The 21,551-nt window shown below is 39.8% G+C and overlaps 1 protein-coding gene and 1 long non-coding RNA gene across 2 annotated transcripts in view; both read right to left on the bottom strand.

Moving 5' to 3' along the window:
• LOC145442056 (uncharacterized) overlaps positions 1 to 21,551 on the bottom strand; it is a 203,769-nt gene that overhangs the window by 161,633 nt on the left and 20,585 nt on the right. The window lies entirely within an intron of this gene.
• Positions 18,451 to 20,640, bottom strand: LOC145440204 (uncharacterized). The gene is made up of 2 exons (XR_013915463.1): positions 18,655 to 20,640; positions 18,451 to 18,616 (listed from the first exon to the last, which is right to left on the bottom strand). It is a non-coding gene; the product is annotated as an uncharacterized LOC145440204 (long non-coding RNA).

Below are 21,551 nucleotides of genomic sequence, written 5' to 3'. Positions count from 1 at the left end.
CTATTTGGAGTGTTAGTATGTGAACGCGGCTATTGTTGGTATTGGAATCACCGTCTACGCCGGCTCTGTGACAAACTAATTACTAAAATATTACTTGTGCGTGATTCCTGTCTCTGTAACACCAAACCACGAGAGATGGCTGTCTGATGTGTTATCCTGTCAGCGCTCGTAGGATTTTACAAATATTTCACATCTTTTTGAAGTGATAGTATGTGAACGCGGCTATTGTTGGTATTCGAATCGCCGTCTACGCCGGCTCTGTGGTAAACTAATTACCAAGCGACTGATTCCTAGATTTAGCAAACTATTTCACACCCTTTTTGGTGAAAGTACGACATGTCGCCCGCAGTCTATAAACGAAAGTACGAATCATCGCCGCACCCATAAGAATTACGATATATCATTGTCGCACTCATCGTAAACGTTAGGATCAACTCGGACCGGTCATATATAATAATTTGCGACATATACCTTACCTAAGAACCAATCACATCACTATTTACCATACCGGATACATAGTCAACCCCATGCCGCCGCGCCTATACCCGCAACGTTAGTCAAATCATCGACAGTCTATACCCGAAAGGTCACCATGTCACCGCGCCTATACCTGAAAGGTAACCATGCCACCACGAGTTTTCACGGCACCATGCCGCCGCGCCTATACCTGAAAAGGTAACCATGCCACCACGAGTTTTCACGACACCGTGCCGCCGCAGCCTATACCCGAAAAGGTAACCATGTCACCGCAGCCATAAGACACAATGGCACCGTGCCACCCCCGCCATAAGACACAAGGGTCACCGTGCCACCCCCGGTTTCTCGGCACCGTGCCACCCCGCCCATAAGCCACAATGGCGTCATGCGAGCGATCTATACTACTACTCAGGATACTTTGAACAACAACAACAACAATATCAAAATCAATTTCAGCGTTTAAAATTGCTTTACTCAGCGTGTTTCCGGAATTTCAAATCAGGTCGCGGGCCGCAAAATATGACCTCGCGGGTCCCGTGTTGGTGACCACTGGATTAGAACATAGTCATTCTACATGACACCGTCTTAGCGTTGGTACCGATTGATCGCGAAGGTTGACTACTGGAGCAAGTATAAATACATGAGTGATTGAATGAAAGTTTTGCGAGTTAATTACTGTATTCCCTGAAACAGAAGCTCCTGTGAAGACATCCATCACGATTAAGTATGAAAAATTACCCGTGAAGGCAGACACCGTAGTTGCCTCTGATGTATTTGCTGACACAGGCGTCCTGGTAGTATCTTCCGGCTGATTCGAAGTTACAGCGTTCGTAATACTTTCATTTCCTGGAAATTTGCAACAGGGCCATGATAGGTTTCTTGAGGTATGGGTCGCATATAAAACCAATCAGCTGGATTCTATAATAACATTTGAAGATTATAGGTAACCAGTGTTAACATTATGTACTGATACAAAATCCCGCGTCATTAGCTATGCATGAGAATTAGTTTTCAGCATTTTCGTGTTGTAGTGAGAGCTAGCAATTATGCATATTACCCAAAACAACAGGCGTATTTAGCCGAGATCTAAAAGAAGCGGGTATATAGCTTAGTGGTGACGTTAGGCATCTGCCCGGTTCGATTCCGTTATTCTGGGCTCCTCTTCCACCGCGGCTTCGCTGTCGCGACAAAAAGCCCAGAGTATGACCCAATGACAGAGCGCTCTTACATGGCATGGAAAGAGCAACAAAGAGCCGCGGAATAGAGACAAACATCGAAGAAGCAACTGCGACGTCGGGCACTGACTGGAGTTACCATAATTTTGTGAGGCAAATTCCGGACATTCTTTAACGCCCACTTGCGGATTTTAAAATGAGGTAAGTAACATTATTTGTCAATATGACGTCAAAGGTATGCCTACCGACCAGAGGTGGTCACGATTCATATCAGGAGCAGGAGTTACATCATTGCATATATGTGGTTATGTTTTATAACCAGGACCGAAACATTTTCTCAGCCCCAATAAATCCAAATAAACACTTCTTTTGAGCCCACCATATGATAACACTGGTCTACACGATTTTTGAGCCAGCTCTTTTTTGTGTCAATGATAACTAATTTCGGGGCGCTGAATACAAATCTTACGTTATTTTTTGCTCCTTCACGTCACTCTTTTGAGATAATATATATTTTAAATAACTACTTTTTCGAGGTACGCAAGTAGATTTTGAGTGCTTGCAGTACTTACTAAAGTGGTAATCTTTTACAACTACTTTAACATCTACCGGAACAGTATTCTGAATGAACTAATTACATTTGCAATTTAGTTTTTGTTAATTAGAGAGTAGTACAGTGTACTAAATACAGGGATAATATTGCACGACTATCATAAGTTAAATTGTCTTACGAAACGCGTAAAATAGCTTATGAATCACGGTAACTGAGTATATTTTTTCGAAGATTCTACCCAGGGGTGGTGTAGGTCACAGAATGTCCTATCTCGAAAGGGATTGACTGTCCTAGAACCGATGCATATTTATTTCTATTGTGAAGTACCACGCACTTCAGGTTTCGTGTTGAGTTGTTAGTAAGCAGTCTCCATTCATATGGCTGTCTATAATAGACGATGCGAAAGAAGCCCTTCATATCACGGTTCAGAAACAGCTTTCCTCGATTCCGTTAAAACGTGACAATATATTGAAACTGGAGAAGAATAATTAACATGATCGGTACAGGTAGAGATTAATGATGCTAAATTCTTTCACGTTATCATGATAAGCACTTTTTTCTTTGGAAAAGCAGACATCCTGTTTCTTTTAACGTTTCAAAACAAGCTTAAAAGTGCCACATATTCGGGGAATGTACCAGAGTGAACAATTCTCCTGTACACAATATACCAACAATACAATGTTTATTGTTCGCAAACTTTTACGTTTTACGAAAGAGAAGTGTGCTGTCACAAAATGCATTGACCGATTACACTATAGTCTACATCTACAACTAAGGTTGCTGAATCCGAATATGTGCTCAGAATTTCTCCGTCCCGACAGATTTTGCCGTTTGAATTTTTCCTAATTTCAAATATTAATTTCGTCTTTCTTTAGTGACATCACGGTAAGCATACAACAGTAACAGATCAAATATTGTTATTGACATTATCTATGATGAAAACTGGGTTGTTGTAGTACAGAATGAGTGAGTTTCAAGTAATCACTATCTTCTTTCAATCAGAAGCACTTTTGGATCTATAAAATTACACTGGTCTAAAATTTCCAAAATAAATTCGCCACAAAAATATTGAATGATTGATCTAGGCTAATTTTAGGTTGCTGAATCCCATTCTCTGGTCAGAATTTCTCCAGCAGGTCGGATTTTTTCGGTATCTATTTTTCTCATTTTCATAAATTAATCAAATCTCCGCTTTCGTTAGTGACATTACGGCCAGCGTTTAACAGCAACAGATCAAATATGTTATTGAGATCATTTATAATTAGGAAACCTGGGTTGTAGAACAGAATAACTGAGTTTTCGGTGAACTTGGATGCAGTGATTCTCTATTTTCTTTCGATCAGGACCTCTTTTCCATCCATAAATTTAGATGTGGATGCAACTATTTTTAGTCGGTAGCAGTTATCATCTTCATATATAACTCTTCGTTTAAAGATTGTGATTAGTAGCTCCGTATCTAATTTAGTTACATACGTTATCTATCTTTATACATCCGTCTTGCACACTTAAATAATCGATTCAAGTTCTGAGGGGCTTACTACATACATCTGGTTTCTATATGCATCTTGTCGTTAAAATTTGTTACTGAAATCTGTCTATAATATTGGTCCTTCCATATGTTACTATGTAATTTTGATTCACTATCCGCGCACATGAGCATAGCTAGCGGCAAAGCTGGTGGAGCATGATTACTTCGAAAATGCAGAGAACTTGACTGTATATCTCAGAGTCATGTCATGTCAAACGGAAAAGACTATATATGAGCCTAAATTCCGTTCCGCACCAGCAGTTTTCACATCCGGTGGTTTTCAACGATTTATGGTCGCAACTCCATATAAAAATGTTATATGGCCTTGCTCAATATTTGATAAACTGATTACTGGAAAACTGACGCCAAGATTGCAGACTTACGGCTTATTTTGGAAGCTGATTACGATCAACATCTTCGCGAGCCCCAGAATAAAGGCAAACGACCGCAGGTCTAGAGCCACTGTCTTTAATATAGCATGGGTTGGCAACTCCCGATACGCGTGACATTGGTGGCACGTGTGTCGATTGTTCATGGCACTGCAAATGATTTCACGCAAACGACAAATTGAGACCATGTTTTTGCAAAAATTGAAACAGAAATTTTGAAAATGTACAAATCTCGTAGACGATCAAAAATTATTTCGTAACTCAACAATAAATCAAGTCTTTTAAGGCAGATTTTACCTATCTTGACATTATTTTCCGAGCTTCGCGCGATTTATTAGAACCTGATTATTGCGATCCCAGGCAATTTACTTTATGCAAGGTCTCACAGGGTTTCTTTCCGGTAGTGTTCAACGCGTACTCAATGCAAGACACAACACAACTTTCTTTGCGTCTCTTGAATCTTTAATAAGTTGACACAATGTCTTACTAATAGGAATACGGTAAACTGAAATCAAAATACTACAATAAATACACAATCTAACCCAGTGGTTCTCAACCTTTTTGTGTTCGCGGACCCCTTTTGGACCGTCACAGACCCCACGGACCCCCTCAAGTTTTCATTCAAAATTAGCTCAATTATCGTGCAACCGTCATCTGCCTTGTGCAAATATTAATTGTAGGCTAGTAAGAAATAGCCACAAAATGACTTTTCTTGAAAATAACTCTATACTATATGTGAAAATTGGCTTTTATCATTTCGAAAATAATTTTCCAGCTGTATTTATTGTATTGGAAATCCGCGTCTTCGATTTGATATGAATTAGTGCCAAAATCCATATTGGTGGCGAATGTAATATTACCGCGTAACGCCTCCGACGACAGCATATCACGTCCAGCCTAGTCATTTCTATCTAGCATCTTATATTGAAGTTATTTAGTGGTTATATGACAGGAGAAAATGGATTTCGTGGCGAGGTTTCAATTCCTTCATTGGGACAGATTAGGAAAAAAATTCTGGAATTTATATTTCAGACGACTGGTTACCAATTTGCTGAGACTGATAACTTCAAATCCAAAATGTTTTGCAAACATTTAGAAGTCACGCTGTTTGACCTTGCTATCTCCAACATTTCATTTTTGCACAAACCCCAACAAAAATCTCTAAACAGCAATATGTTTGCATCAGCAGGCTATTGGCAGTTTGACAATTAAAATTAATTTGCACATTCGGATATTTTATCTCAGACGGCCATTTCGATGATGCGAGTGCTAAAGTCTGAGCAATTATGAAGCGAAATTGGCTCATGCTTTTCCTAATTCAAATAAACAAAAAGTAGGTTGTCGATCATTTTAAAAATTTAGAGGCTTCGCGGACCCCCTGAAAATGCTTCACGGACCCCCAGGGGTCCGCGGACCCCCGGTTGAGAACCACTGATCCAACCTAACCCTAAGTTAAGAACTTACCAACTTTCCCGGCTCTACTCTAACTACAAATTCGCGCCAACTACTATACGGAATGTATACAGCCGGACATGACGTCAAAGGGTTATAACTAAATGTGAATGATGCACCACTGCACAATATAAACATAGATACTACGTCTCTAACATGGCTTCCCTAGAAATGGTGCATTTCTAAACACTCAAAAACGAAATAAAAACAATATAACAAAGTGTCTCCTTGTCGGGAATCAATCCCTATAGTTCTCAGACTTGAGGTACAAAATCAATTTTTGGATCGGTCGATCCAACAAAACAGTCTCAGTCATAGGCCTCCCTCTGTTATCCAATGCATGATTAGCCATTCTGCATTGAACTTTGCGAACATGACCATCTTCATCAGGACACACCTTCATGAACTTCCAGAAATTTCTTGCCACGCTGTCGTCAGCTATGATCACAATATCACCAATTTCAAGATTTCGCTTGGTGTCATTTCATTTGCTGCGTAGTTGCAAATTCTGTAAAAATTCTTTTCGAAATCGTTGCCAAAATTCATTTGCCAAATGTTGCACTCTTCTCCAACGCTTTCTCACATAAAGATCAGGTCTTCCAAAGTATCCTGGTGGAGACAAAACCAACTTTGACTTCCCAGTAAGTATATGATTAGGTGTCAACGGTAGCGGACCATCAATGCTTGATAAATTCTCCACAGTCAAAGGTCTGCAGTTGACGATAGCCTCGGCTTCAGCCATGAATGTGGACAAAGAATCTTCGTCCAATTGCTGTCCATGCTTGAAAAGAAGCGTGTTTAGTACAGCACGAATTGATCTGATTTGACGTTCCCAAACTCCACCTTGTGAACTAGCCAAGGGTACATTAAACTTGAATGGAAAATAATCACAGTTTTCTCGTAAGAGAAACTCACGAACTTTATTTTCATTCATCAATTCGAATGATTGCTTCAACTCTCTTGAAGCTCCAATAAAATTAGATCCTCTATCACATCTCAGTTGTCGGATTGGTCCATTTCGACATATAAAGCGTCTTAACGCATTTATGAAACTGTCAGTCTCAAGACTTGGAGCCAGACATATGGTAATCGCGATTAGTAATCGTAATCGATTACGACGATTACAGCATTTTCAAGTAATCGTAATCGCAATCGATTACATTCGAAAAAATCCCGAAGTAATCGTAATCGTAATCGACTACTTCCCATATTTAATCGATTTTTTGTGAAAGAACGATTACTTTTTATTATTACAAGGACTGTGACATAAACTGAACAGTGAACACTCGTGAACAAGGAATACGTATTACACCAGTTATTGAGAGCACAAGCGTCGGATTTTCTAATGCCACTGCTCATTATTACGTCAGAGGTTGCCTATTAACTCTGCTCGTCTTTGCGTGAGAAGTGTCCACACATAGTAAATAGATTTTCGGTGTACATTAGTGTGATTGTAAGAAAACCCATCGTGCTATATTTCGGGTTATCAATACATTTCAGACACCACTACCTCGCAACAGGATAATTAATCACCTCTCTACCTAAGCAACTTTTGTATTGAAGTTTGGTTCTGCTTAGTTAAACTATAGAATGTAATAGGTCTAATTCTATAGTTAAATGCAGTTTCAGTTTTGCTGCTTGGCGAGAAGTGGGCCTATATGGTACGAACCTGCACCAGACAAAGGCTTGAAATTTTGTACTCGTCAAATAAAACATAACGGTTTCCACAGCGGCGCATTAAAATCAACAGCTGCTGATATATATCATAACTGAGCCGTTGGTTTGCCGTTTACGTAATGGCAGCCTGCATTACATTATCTGCATCAAGTTGAAGGCAGTTGGCAGAATTTTATGTTCACTTTCTCTTATTCTCATATTATTCTACTCAAAACGGGCGCCAATCACTATTTCACAATTCTTTACTGAACATTTGGACCTGCCGCCATAGCCATCGGCTTATATATACCATGTTAGCGTGGGTTGTAACTAGAATCAGGATCAAAATCGCAAAAGTTTCCCCCACCCAAACATTGGTCTTGTGCCCCCATAGAGTAGTCAATTTTGAAGTTGAAGATTTAATTTATTCAATAATATTGGTAATTGCAATATATTGCATTTTTATTCCTATCTCAGCGCCCGATGGCCAGATTAACCTGAAGAGCAGGGGGCGCGTAATTCATAATTATAACATCTGGTATCTTGCAATAATTACTTTATTGTATGCTGTTAATTCGTGACCTCCGCTCTGTTATATAGCCAAAAGATATTGATTGTAGTGGCCCAAATATAGCAGACAAAAAGAAAAACTTGCATGAGACACACTCACGAATTGTCATATCTAATGCTCTGTGGGTGCCCGGGTGGCCTTTGCGTCGTGGGCTCAGATTGAAAGGAATGGACTGATAGTCACGCCCACCCAGCGCGGCTATTGACAATGGACACATACCCTAAGTTTCCGTCAATGTCTTTCTTTAGTAGCACACTTCGTGGATTCTCATGTTGGCCGAAACTGCATATGACTTTTGATGTGTCGAGGAGCGGTATTGAATGGCACCTAAATGCCTATTACTATGAATGATACATGCTTTATTTCTTGAGGGGAGACGTATGCATTTCGAAATCAATCTATCTAGAGACACTTAAATCGCAAAGCTCAAAGAGAATTTCCAAGTTACTGAAATCTCTCAAAAACTACTCTATAATTTATGTTGGTTTACGAAATACTTTTGAGTAGCCTACCCTCCAACCACGCTCCCCACCCTATTGGGGAATTTGGGGTGCGGCAGTTATGGACCTGGCAAGAATGCAAAACGTTGTGTGCGATAAACCGTCCTCTATGAAATGGGCAATGGGTACATTATGACGTAACATGGAAATGTCCCATCTTTTGTAAAGACAGTTGTTATATCATTAGGCCTATTCAGCGCAATCCATGTATTGTCTTCCAATATAACTACTACGATGCAAAATAAATGTAATCGTGAGTAATCGTGATTACTTTCGCAATGTAATCGTAATCGTAATCGACTACTTCCTGATTTTGCTGTAATCGTAATCGTAATCATAATCGCGTGATTCAGAAGTAATCGTAATCGCAATCGATTACATTCATGAAGTAATCACCCCATGTCTGCTTGGAGCTACTTCAATTCTTACTGCTCTGCTGGTAAGACAAGTAAACAAAACTCCATACCTCTTTAGCTCCTTTCTTCCTTGCTTGATAATGAAAGGTCCAAATATATCGCATGCACAAAACGAAAATGCAGGTCCCACTTCAGATCTATCGGACGGAAGATCAGCCATAATCTGCTCCACGAACCTTCCCCTCTGTCTCTTGCATGTCACACAATTTGCAATTACTGTGGAAACAGAAGATCTTCCACCAACTATCCAATAACCATTTTCTCTGATGGCATTCTGCGTTATGCCTCTTCCTTGATGATGTGTTCTTTCATGAATATCTCTGATCATCAAAGTCGTAACATGGTGTGATTTTGGCAAAATCACAGGATGCTTCAATTCTTCAGACAAATTGGCAGCATCTAATCTACCACCAACTCGTAACACTCCATCAGCATCCAAACATGGCTTCAGCTTATAAAGAGGAGAGCTCCTCTTCACATTGCGTTTTCTTTCCAGAACTTCAATTTCTTCAGGATAGGCATCTATTTGAGCCATCTTGATCAATTCAATTTTCGCACCATGTGCATCTTTAACAGTGAAATTACTTTCGAACTGTTGCTTAATCACAGCTGGTGACTTCCTTCTCAAATATTGCACGAATTTTTTCATAACCATGACAAATCTTACGGCCTTTTCCATTGTTGAAAACTTCAGCATCAACTCTGACAAGTTGTGCTGTTCCTGCCATTTTGTCTTCAATACAGTTTTTCTAACTTCAGGATCATTGTGTTCCAATTCACTGTGTTGACTTGCTCTTAACTTCTTGGCAAGTTCAATCTCGTTCCACAAAAATTCCGGTCCATTCACAAATCGACAAGTTGCTGTCAGTTCAGACGGATTCATGCCACGAGATACTTCATCTGCAACATTGCACTTTGACTCAATGTGATACCAATTCGCTGGATCACTCTTGTTACGAATCTCTTGCACGCGATTAGCAACATAAATGTGAAATCTCTTTGATTCATTTGATATGTATCCAAGAACTACTTTACTTTCGGTCCAATATACTTGAGCCACATTTTCATATTCAAGCTCTTCTTCAAGAATTGTACTGATTCTTGCAGACACCAAAGCTGCAGTCAATTCTAGTCTCGGTATCGACACAGATTTCAATGGCGCAACTCTTGCTTTTGCCATTACAAGTGAGCAATGAACGTGTTCATTCTCATCAATCAATCTCAAATAAGAACACTGACCATATGCATAACTTGATGCATCACTGAAGTGGTGAAGCTCCACTTTCGTCAACTTTCCAAAATCTTGAGGCTTGAAGCATCTTTTGATTTTAAGATCTGCCAACTCTGGTAATCCCATGCGCCACTTTTCCCATCTTGGACGCAGCTGTTCCGGAACTTCATCATCCCAATCATGATTGTCCTTGGTAAGTGCTTGCAATATCTGTTTTCCTTCAAGCAAAACAGGACTGAGAAATCCCAGCGGATCTCAAACACTGGAAACCGTTGCCAAAATACCTCGTCTTGTGAAGGGACGGTCCTTCAAAGTTATGCGAAACATGAAACTGTCATGTTCTATAGACCATTCAACTCCAAGAGTTCTCAAAATGGGAGGAGGTGCGTGCTCTCCTTCCAAGTTTTTCGCTTCAATACAACATTCCTCAGAAGGAATTTGTTTCAAAATCATCGGATGATTAGCAGCATACTCTGTTAGTTTGAAGCCGCCACGTTTGCACATGTCCTTCGTCAATTTGGCATAGGATGGCATCATTTCAATATCATCTCCACTACATAAAATATCATCAACATAGGAATTGCTCAATATTACCTTAGCAATTGAGTCTCCGAATTCCTTCTTATTTTCTTGCGCAGTCTTCATCAATGCGAAGATACTACAGCCTGGACTGCTGGATATTCCGAAGCTGTGAACGTTCATTTTGTATTCGCTGGGTTCACTTTCAATATCATTTTCCCAGAACAGGAATCTGAAGAAGTCTTGATGGTTGGGAGACAAATTCACTGAATAAAACATCTGCTCCAAATCTGCGGTCCAACAATAACTTCCCTTACGGAATCTCATCAATACACCAATCAGCTTATTGGTAAGGCACGGTCCAGTAAGCAGTAGATCATTCAGAGAAACGCCTTGGAACTTGGCGCTGCCATCATACACCACTCTGATTTTACCAGGTTTCATCGGATGATAAACTCCGTGATGTATCAAGTACCATTTCTTGCCAGCAATTCCATGGTCATTCTTATCTACTCGAACAGCATGACCTTTCTTGATCAGTTTGTTGACAAACTCAAAACAGTGCATTTTGAACTGAGCGTCTTGCTTCATACGCTTCTTGATACTCTTCAAACGTTGCAATGCAAGTGGCTTGTTATCTGTAATAATTGGGTTATCACTCTTAAACGGTAGTGATAACTCGTAACGCCCTTGTTCAGTGAACTTGATACTATTTTCACATTTCTCCATGAATTTTCTGTCCTCCACCGATATCATTTCATTCGCAGGAAACGTACCTCCCATGAACGAATTCGAGTTCTTCTTGTACTCAGAAAAATCAAGTTCAAAACTTTGAGCAATTGCTTTAGGCGATATCATCTCTTTGGTACTGTACAATGGCATCAAATTACTTTCAGTCATCTCTTGACTCTGGATTCTATTACAGTGTCGCTCATCAGGTTGACGTGCTCCTGATGTCAATCCGACTATGCTCCAGCCCATCAAAGTTTTTACAGCATAGCTATCAGACTTCATACTTGATATGACTTCAGAAGGCTTGAGTGCCTTGGGACAATCGGTCCCCAACAGAAGTCCGACTTCAATATTACCATCGAACTCTGGTAATTCTTTCAAAATCTCAGCATAACTTGAATCGCTTGATGCAATTTCTCGTGTCACAATTTGTTTTGTGTTGACTGGAATCTTTTCACGAGAATAGCAGGCTGGCAAGGCCAATGAGTTACAGTCCAAACTTTCGATGAATAACGACTTAACCTTCAATGCCATTGAGGTACTTCCAGTACCCAGACAATCAACTCGGATCGTGGTTTCGATACCTTTCACATCCATCGCTTTACACAAGTTTTCAGAAATGAAACAGGCATCACTGTGCTCATCCAATGCACAGTAAGTCTTCATTTTCACGCTAGGATTGTCTCTTTGAAAAACGTATACTGGAACTAATCTAGTAGTTCGAACTCTCTTTGTGGCAGACGCCATCAAACATGTGGTTCTAACACCATCTGGTTTATCCCTTTCAGTTTGCAAGGATTGCGTCCCATTGCGTGCAGCATTTTGCGACCTTGAATTGTTCGAGTGCAGAGACGTCGGGTGATTTTTCTCACATACCGAACAATGAAGAGGATTTCCACAAAACCTTGATATGTGTCCATGTCTCAAGCATCGAAAGCATAATCCTTCTTTCTTGATGAATTCAATCTTTACTTCGTAAGCTTTGTTTTTGAATTCAATGCATGCATCCAGTGAATGCAGATTTTGGCAGAATAGGCACAGCTTCGTATGACTATGATCATTCTTTAACTGTTCATTCTTATCAGAATTACTCACATTTGTGGCAAATGCTCGAGTTGCTTTAACATATTTGTTGCGGCTCTGCTGAGGGTTACTCTTTCTTTGCTCGGCAACAATCTGATCCAATACTGCGGTCCCAATAACAGGTTGAGATGCAATGAAAGCTTCTTCTTCTACGTGTTCGGTGAACATCTTGAATGGAGGAAAGCTAGGTATGTCAGGTACTGACACGCCCTTTCCTGCAGCTTCCTCAATTGTCAACTTCCGTCTCTCTTTGTAAGCGAATACCTTTCTAGACCAGGCTTCTCTAACATTTCTCGGAAGTTTGATTGACAATTTCTGATTTAACTCCTTATCATCCAGCATAGTTCGGGTACCTTCCTTTGGTATGAGACGCTTGCAACTGTTCAAGAAATTGGAAAATTTTCGAATGCTTTTGCTTCCGTCATTCGTCGAAATAACTGGCCAATTCTGAAGTTTAGTCTTATACTCTTGATAAATCGCCAATTTATCACCATACCATCTGTCCAAAGTTGCCATTGCTTCGAGGTAGCTTTCATGAGTGGCATCAATAATATATCCTTCAATGGATTCTCTTGCTTCTCCAGCAGTATAATTCATGAGATAATTAATTCTTCGACTAGCTTCGAAAACGTTACTTTCAATCAAGTCTCTAAATCGACTTCTCCAAATTGGATATTTCAAAGGAATCGTTCCATCAAAGACACTCAACTCTTCTGCTGGTAATACAACTCTTGGCTTGACACATAGATTTGCGTTACCATGTTGATTTTGAGGCAATGAGCCAACTGACACGTTACACACAGGAGCAGCAGTTTGTGGCGATATAACAGTGGTAGGCTGCTGCCGTTCAATCGAGTGCGGAATCAGACTAGAATTATGATTACGCAACTTACTCGAGTTACTTCGACCACTCAAGGATCTGTTTTCCTGGTGTTCAGCGAGAACATTCTCTCTAGCTTCTGCCTTCGCTCTTTCTTTCTGAATCTTCAATTTGTCCAGTTCTAATTGCATTTTTGCTCTAATGTCTTCCATATCTGCCTTTAATTTATCTCTTTGTCTGGCAATTTCAGCCTCCATTTCTCTTTGTTTCCTTGACATCTCAGCTTGCAGCATATTCTCCCTTTCGACAAACAATAGTTCTGCTTCACAAACAGCTTTGTCTGCAGCCGCTTCAGAAATCTTTAACACCATTGATGAACGGGACTTATCGGATCTTATTGACCTCCTAGAGGAAGTAGAGCGCGCACGGCTTCTAGCACTTTCTCCCAGAGAAATAGCATCATCTTCCTTCATTTCAAGACGTTGTATGGCATCTTCGATGCTAGCCATTGTTTTATTATAACATTCAAGCAGTGAATTAAATGACATCATAGCAGTATGAATTTCCTGAGCATCTTCCAAACTGTCAACTAATTCAGTGTGGATTGCTGTACAAGTTGCGAAGTCAATCAACGTCAGCCTTATTGGTTTTCCAAATATGCAAATCGGACTGGGCCATAGACACTTGCAGTTTGCAGATAGATCTATTACATGCAGAAAATGCTGACTTACGTTTCTGACGTAACTGCTGTATTTTAAAATCCTTTCCCTTTTCTGTAGGAATCCTCTGTCTTGTGTCTATATCCACTAGCGGTGCAGCTTGGGTACCGGCTTCTTCATGTTGTTCAACATGAGATAACTCTTCTGTATCAATCATGATGCAGTCTTCTATACTTCTTTAACAATAATTTGGCCAAGTATTTACCGCCAAGTACCGTAAGAGCAGTTCACTTGGCCCAGTCTTTACCGCCAAGTGTCTGTAGTTGTTTACTAGCAGGGTCTGTAGTCCGTAACTTGGCCTAGTATTTACTGCCAAGTCCCGTAAGAGTAGTTCACTTGGCCCAGTCTTTACCGCCAAGTGTCTGAAGTTGTTTACTTGGCCCAGTATTTACCGCCAAGCAGCCTCAGTTGTTTACTATTGCGATCCCAGGCAATTTACTTTATGCAAGGTCTCACAGGGTTTCTTTCCGGTAGTGTTCAACGCGTACTCAATGCAAGACACAGCACAACTTTCTTTGCGTCTCTTGAATCTTTAATAAGTTGACACAATGTCTTACTAATAGGAATACGGTAAACTGAAATCAAAATACTACAATAAATACACAATCTAACCTAACCCTAACTTAAGAACTTACCAACTTTCCCGGCTCTACTCTAACTACAAATTCGCGCCAACTACTATACGGAATGTATCCAGCCGGACATGACGTCAAAGTGTTATAACTAAATGTGAATGATGCACCACTGCACAATCTAAACATAGATACTACGTCTCTTAACACTGATGTCTTGATCAGTGGCGGCTCGTGACAATATCGGGCGGTGGGGCAAGGGCCGCAAGCGACTTGTTATCAATATGACGTCACAGTAGCGTTTTTCAACGTTCATGATGGTCACATGAATTTCCCGTAAACAATGATTTTTGGATTTTTGGTGCGCTTTCACACGCTCTGACAAATGCTTCAGATCGCGATAACCAATTTTGTTCCAACAAGAGCCACTGCTTCCGGTACCGGCACTGTCGAATAAAAGACAGTAAAAGCAAAACAAGGCGTTTTTATCCTCGCTATAAGTAAGCCATTCATTTTGATCGAAATGCGCTGAAGAAAAGGCACGAGTGCGTTTTCCTCCGGCGTACGATTGGACCAATGGGCAATTTCTAGGCTGATACGGACCTAGTCGCTTTACCTCTAATTTTTGCTCTAAAGGCAGCTGGCTAAACGGCGTACGGAGCAAAGATTCAACACGATTCATGTTCGCACTTGACCTGACTACTTATCTGCAGAAATGGAAATGACTATAAATCGAGAAATTGCGTATGCCTTACTGGAAAGGTCAACGAGTTCGGACACATACGCAATTGTTATCTCATAGATTGGACAAGGAAATGTCATATTGAATCCAAAACATCATTCTGAAGAACTACGGATAGCAGCCTCGGAAATTCGGTCCCGGTACAGCTTGGGAGATTTTGACCGTGAGGCTGGAGATTGTCACACGACACATACGGCTTACGGTCTATAGTGTCTACTGTCTATATGTCTGCTGCAAAATCGCCTTCGGAAAATATATTACCGAATAAATACGTGGATGAAAGCCGAAAACTTGGTACACTGTTACATGAAATCATCGAGAAGTAGCCTCATGACCGTTTTCGGTATGGTACACTGTCAAAATTAATACGAATTGATCAACGCCGAATTTTGCGTAAAATTTACAGAGGAATAGGCTGATCAAGCGATAAGCTGTTAGCCGCCATCGAAAACGAAACAGCTATCGCGCTTGACAGGGGTTGTAATTGTGAGCAAATGGCCCGAAGGCCACCATTCCACGGTGAAATTGACATTGGAGAATATAAAATAAAACTAAATATTTGAATGCAAACCGAGGATGTTAGTAAACTGTTTCATGATATCATCATCTCATCACCTATCTCAGTATGGAACACAGATACACCGGCTTTTGCGTGAAATCCGCAATGCGTTAGGTAGGCTAAGTGTCAGATCAGCGCACATCTCTACCATACTCGAGCTTGATAACGATATTGCTGCCCTAATCATTGAGTGCCAACCTTGAGACTTGGCACAGCGTTCGATACTAAAATCAAGACATACCATGTAAAAGCTCATGACGGATCTAGCTAAGGAGCATCGTTAAAATTAATGGAGACCAATACCGGCTTTGCGTGAAATATGTTTGCAATACATGACGGATCAGCACACACTCGACTTTGGAAACGGAATTACTACCCTAAACTTTGAGTAGAAACCCTGAAACTTAGGACAGTGTTAAATACCACCATCACGACATGACATACCAAGTTTCAAGAATTATCATGGTGTGAAACACCATCAAAATCGACCTATACCAGCAAAGGTCGACTCAACGCATATCACGGTATCCGAGTTCAGATATAGATACGATTGTTACATCACACCTTAGGGGCGACAGGCATATATGCCCCGGTTGCTCGGCCATTTTACGAATAGGAGAGAGTATATCACCGTTTCTTAATTGTGCGCGGCTTTGAGAGAATAGATAGTGAAAGCTTGTTATGAGCGCTAGTAGTTATGTAGATCGGTCGTGATGCGCCATTGGTTCTTATGGGCGGGGTGGCATGCGGCTGGGAAACCGGGGGTGGCATGCGGCTCTTATTTCTTATGGCGGGGGTGGCATGCGGCTATTTCGTCTTATGGCGGGGGTGGCATGCGGCTCTTATGTATTATGGGTGGGGTCGCAAGCGGCTGAGAAACCCGGGGTGGCATGCGGCTATTGTGTCTTATGGCGGGGGTGGCGAGCTAACGTTTTCGTCTTATGGCGGGGGTGGCATGCTAACGTTTTCGTCTTATGGCGGGGGTGGTGAGCGGCTGTTATTTCTTATGGCGGCGGTGGCAAGCGGCTATTGTGTCTTGTGGTCGCACGGTACCCCTTTTCAGCATAGACAGCGGTCGCACGCGGCTTCGTTGTTGGCATGTCGTACTTCGTGTTGAATATGTATCAAGTAAATAGTCATGTGAATGAACCTTTGTTAATGTGTATATCGTCGTGTATTATTACACGGTCTCTACTGATTCGCCATGTGTTCTTATGGGTGCGGTCGTGATTCGCACTTTCAGGCATCTCTCGCGCGGTGTTGAATATGTACGAGTCACCAGCAATAACCGCACAAACGGAAACGTGGCTTGTTGTGAGGATTAAGCAGTGCGTGCGACCTATATTTCGAATGACCTGCGCGCTGAATTGTTTCCGTGCAGTCGTGTGCTACTATCGATTATTACACTAGATCAGCCAGTGTGAAATAGTTTGCTAAATCTAGGAATCAGTCGCATGGTGTTACTTTAGTAATTAGGTTACCACAGAGCCGGCGTAGCCGGTGATTCGAACATTGACAAATTTTCACTTATTTCTGACCCAACCCTAATCCTCTGTGAAGTTGACGCTTATTCAAAAAGGTGTGAAATAATTGTAAAATCCTAATCCGAAACCGATTATTTCGACTTTGGCGTAGTGCGCATTGAAATAGGATTGACAAACATGACTAGCAACTTCCCCCCACAGTCCCGTTTCGATATTATACACACACTGATTTGAAACAAGTAATGTAACATTACAACTCTATTCCCGATCCAGCTTTCCGTTTGTCAAAGAAACATTTTAACATCTTACCATACTCAAAAGAATTATTCACAACATTACCAATTGTTAAAAATCTAGTTTTCACTTACTTGATTATATCATAATGTCTCGGGCATAACCATTTTTAGTGACTTGGTGTTAAAGACATACCGATCGCTCACAAGGTAATATTTCGGTAATTAGTTTACCATAGAACCGGCGTAGACGGTGATTCGAAAACCAACTATTTGATGCTTTCTGGTGCTTGCTATATGTTTTTACACTTCGAACGTGGTGGACTTTAGTTGCGTGATAAGAATATTCAAGCAATGTGTCAATTTGTCAACTCGAAATGAAACTTACTACACAGCTCAAGTTGATTCGTATCTGAATGTGTTAATTCGGTACAATTCTAATTATTTTGAGAAATCTTTTCGTGATCTTTTGATTCGACCGGAACCTGAATATTACTGACGCCGACTTTCAGCCACATCGAATTATTCGCACATTCCACGCCGCTGTTTTCACACTTATAGAATCAATACCAACTATAATTCTACAAGAATCAAGAATCACAAGTATGTGCATTATACAGTTATTGTCTTTATCAACACGAAATCAAACTCTTAACAAAAACACGCATCTTATCACTCGTCAACTCTATCATGAAAAGCCTCGAGTCCTTATTATCAAAAATGTTATAGCGCGGTGTCGGAATCCATTCGCGGGATGTACTAAAGGTAAATCCAGATAATCCAAAATGAAATATTTGGACTTTGACATAGTCTGAATTGAAATATATTGACAAACATGACTACCAACTTTGATCCAGTCACATTTCAAGATCATACTTTGAAACAATCCTTGAAACTTACAACTCTATTCACGATCCTGCTTTCCGTTTGTCAAAGAGGTATTTCAACATCGTACCATACTCAAAAGAATTATTCACAACATTAACAATTGTTAAAAATCTAGTTTCACTTACTTGATTATATCACTACAACTCATAAATTTGAAATAATTCATCCTGGTTGTACTCGTATGATCGGTCTTTTTTTATTCGATTGTAAAGGTCGTTACTATTCTGAAGACAAAGTATTTACTAATCGGTGCATATACGATTTGACTTGAACATATTATATTTTGAGTATACGAGATTTGAATGTCTGAACAATAACTGGCTAATAATTTATCACAATTAAATCCGTATATTACAGCGTAAAAGATATTTGAATGTCAGCAACTCGGTAAGGTCATAGTTACTACCACATTACCTAATTTACCCGACCAACTCGTCATGATCATTCCTGAAATCAACACAAACATGACTACTGACTTGAGTTAACCACAAAACAGCATCAAGTTTTAAATCCACTTGTAGCTTACGGCTTATTTGAATGCGGGTTATGTTTTGTTGTAATTGAGTGTACGGAAATAGTATTACGTCTCGACATCTCACCATCTTACCATATTCAAAGAGTCAACCACGAAAACATTGTCAAGTAAATCCGTTTGTAACTTACCCGACCAACTCAAACAGTATCAGTATGAAAAACAGCCAAACATACACGAATCCATACAATCACTAAAACCTAAAATTCATAACAAGCTTGGTTGTATTCATATCCATACACATCTTTTTTTTATTCAACTTGAAAAGTCGTTACTATTCTGTAAGATAGAGGAATTACTACGCGGTATATTCTGCAAGACAAACTAATTACTACTCGGTGTATTTTGTAAGACAAAAGTAATTACTTCTCAGTGTCGGCGACTTGAGATTAACATAATATGTTTGAGTATACGAGATTTGAAAGTCCGACCAACGTAGTTGAGAATTCATTTCTTACAATCGAACGATGGTGTTATATTCAAAGTTATCATGCTGTGAACATAAGGATTGACACATTGATTTGACATATGAGATTTTGTAATAGTTGATCATTACTTTATTATTAAATTATTTGCGTTAATTAGACCCGGCGTTGTGGTAAATGTTATGACAGCAACAAACTTTTCAGTACCAATGTTATTAACATATTAAGCTGTAAAACTATGTGTGTCTGAAATGTTCTTGATAGGAAAATTACTCCACCTTGGTAAAAATCACTCTGCGTATCGCGCATATCAGAAAATATTTCCAGTAACCAAGACTAAAGATGAAACGACAATATCGGTATTATTACATTCAACAATCAGTACAATTATTAAAATCTATCGTTTGCGATAAACAGCACTAAAGATGTAATAATTCCAGTATTCATACATTAAACCTCCGATACAAAATGCTTTATTATCCCGATTCCCAACGGGTAATTGAAACGACTAAGTGTGGAATCAGTATATCACAGTATCGTTACTATTGAATCCAACGATTTATTGTCGGAATTTGTGACAGAGAATTGAAACATATGCACTTTACAGAGTATGAAAATATCACTGTGAGTATCGAGTACCGCTCGAAGCTAGCGATCAATTCTTAATCATTTCAGTAACTCCCCATTGTGCGTGCTAAATGTAAAATATCGCGAGGTTATACACTCTAAGACTTTGATCATTACAAAAGTAAATTGTGATATGTTTGTTAGATGCATCCAATTCAGTTAGAAATGTCTGGTGCACAACAATCGTAATATCAAAAAAGTACTTGCTACACTGTTATTTGCTAAACGTGTTTTGCATTGTTGTTCATTTGTAGTATTGATTGAAATTGTTCTTGAACCCTCAAATAATAATTCCTGACATGAAACCAAGCCGCTGAAAGTCGTTACCATCACGAAGATACAATGTGTACGATGTTTGTCAAATGTGTCCTACCTGGCCAACAGAAAACAATTTTCACTCACTTGAAATGAAACCAATGTGATGGTCTCCATTCGATATTTTGTTTGTGTCAAATACTTTGCAATGAACACATTTGCGTGGTTGAGCTTTACATCATCAAGCTGTTATTTGTAAATCAAGATTTCGGTAAACTTGTAAATGTATCGTTTAACTAACCGACATTTAGGGATTGGGGAACATACCAGACGATAGACATCTATCTCCGAAATACTGCGTTGATCTTAATTTCCATCGTCGTGATAATCGAAGTACATTTCTTTCGAATTCGTAACAACCGACTATGACATGATAAATTTTTGACAAGTTATGCTTAGAAGATTGGTTGCATATCGCGAAAAAAATAATATACCACTCATATTGATACTGTTACTCCATTGATCGATATTTTCAAACGAGTAAAATTTATTACTTGAGTTTCCCCGCTTAATGTAAATGAAAACTCAACCGTCTTTTAACATCACAAAGACATTGATAAAAAGTAGGCAATCAAACACAACACTTTGTACGACACTAATTATTGTTCCACACATCTCATTTCATACTAAGTGTATACGAAAGATATTCATGACACATGAAAATATTCCCATGCTACAAACCTGTACAATGATTGGTGGTGCTTTCAAACTGTTTCGATATCACAAGAACTTTATTGTCTGAATGGGTGTTCATGTATCTTAATAATCAAATAGTTCAACACAGAACTAGTACGAACAGAAACATCAGAGTTGTTTACACAAAAGTTTGTATGTGCACAGTATGCGAATACCATGTGTAAGTCCAGCACAATTGTGGTATCCATCCGATTTAGTTAACACAATTTACGACACCGAGGTCGCCTCATCTTTCATAAGACAACAAACCAAGGCTTCAGGATATGTCCATGTCATAGCAATAAATCAGCTACTCCAACAACAGAGTACATATGTTTTCTAGTTACGGTGCTTACATCTTACACACCCGATAACAATGTAATACCAATAAGCCACATTGCAATGACTCTGAGTCCGCGCTATTACATCGATATTTCGGCACCGTTCACTGATTTACTCGATGGTGTTATCGTGTTGTAACATTACAAGATAGTCATGGCCCTATCTCCGGACAGACCACCCATACCAATTGGATACATCGGTCAATATCCATCGTGTTGTCGACACCGAAGTTTTCTGCTGAGACTGCAGCGTTTGACCAAGGTGAACTATCGAATCACGGGTGCTCGAAATGATTGCGATCAGTCTTTCACTAAATCACGACGCATGGATGTCACT

The sequence above is a fragment of the Botryllus schlosseri genome, chromosome 6 (assembly GCF_051294905.1).
Source record: "Botryllus schlosseri isolate E-star chromosome 6, Bs_hap1, whole genome shotgun sequence".
NCBI lineage: Eukaryota > Metazoa > Chordata > Ascidiacea > Stolidobranchia > Styelidae > Botryllus > Botryllus schlosseri.
Note: the sequence above shows the minus strand (reverse complement) of the source record. Positions and strands in the feature narration are given on the sequence as shown.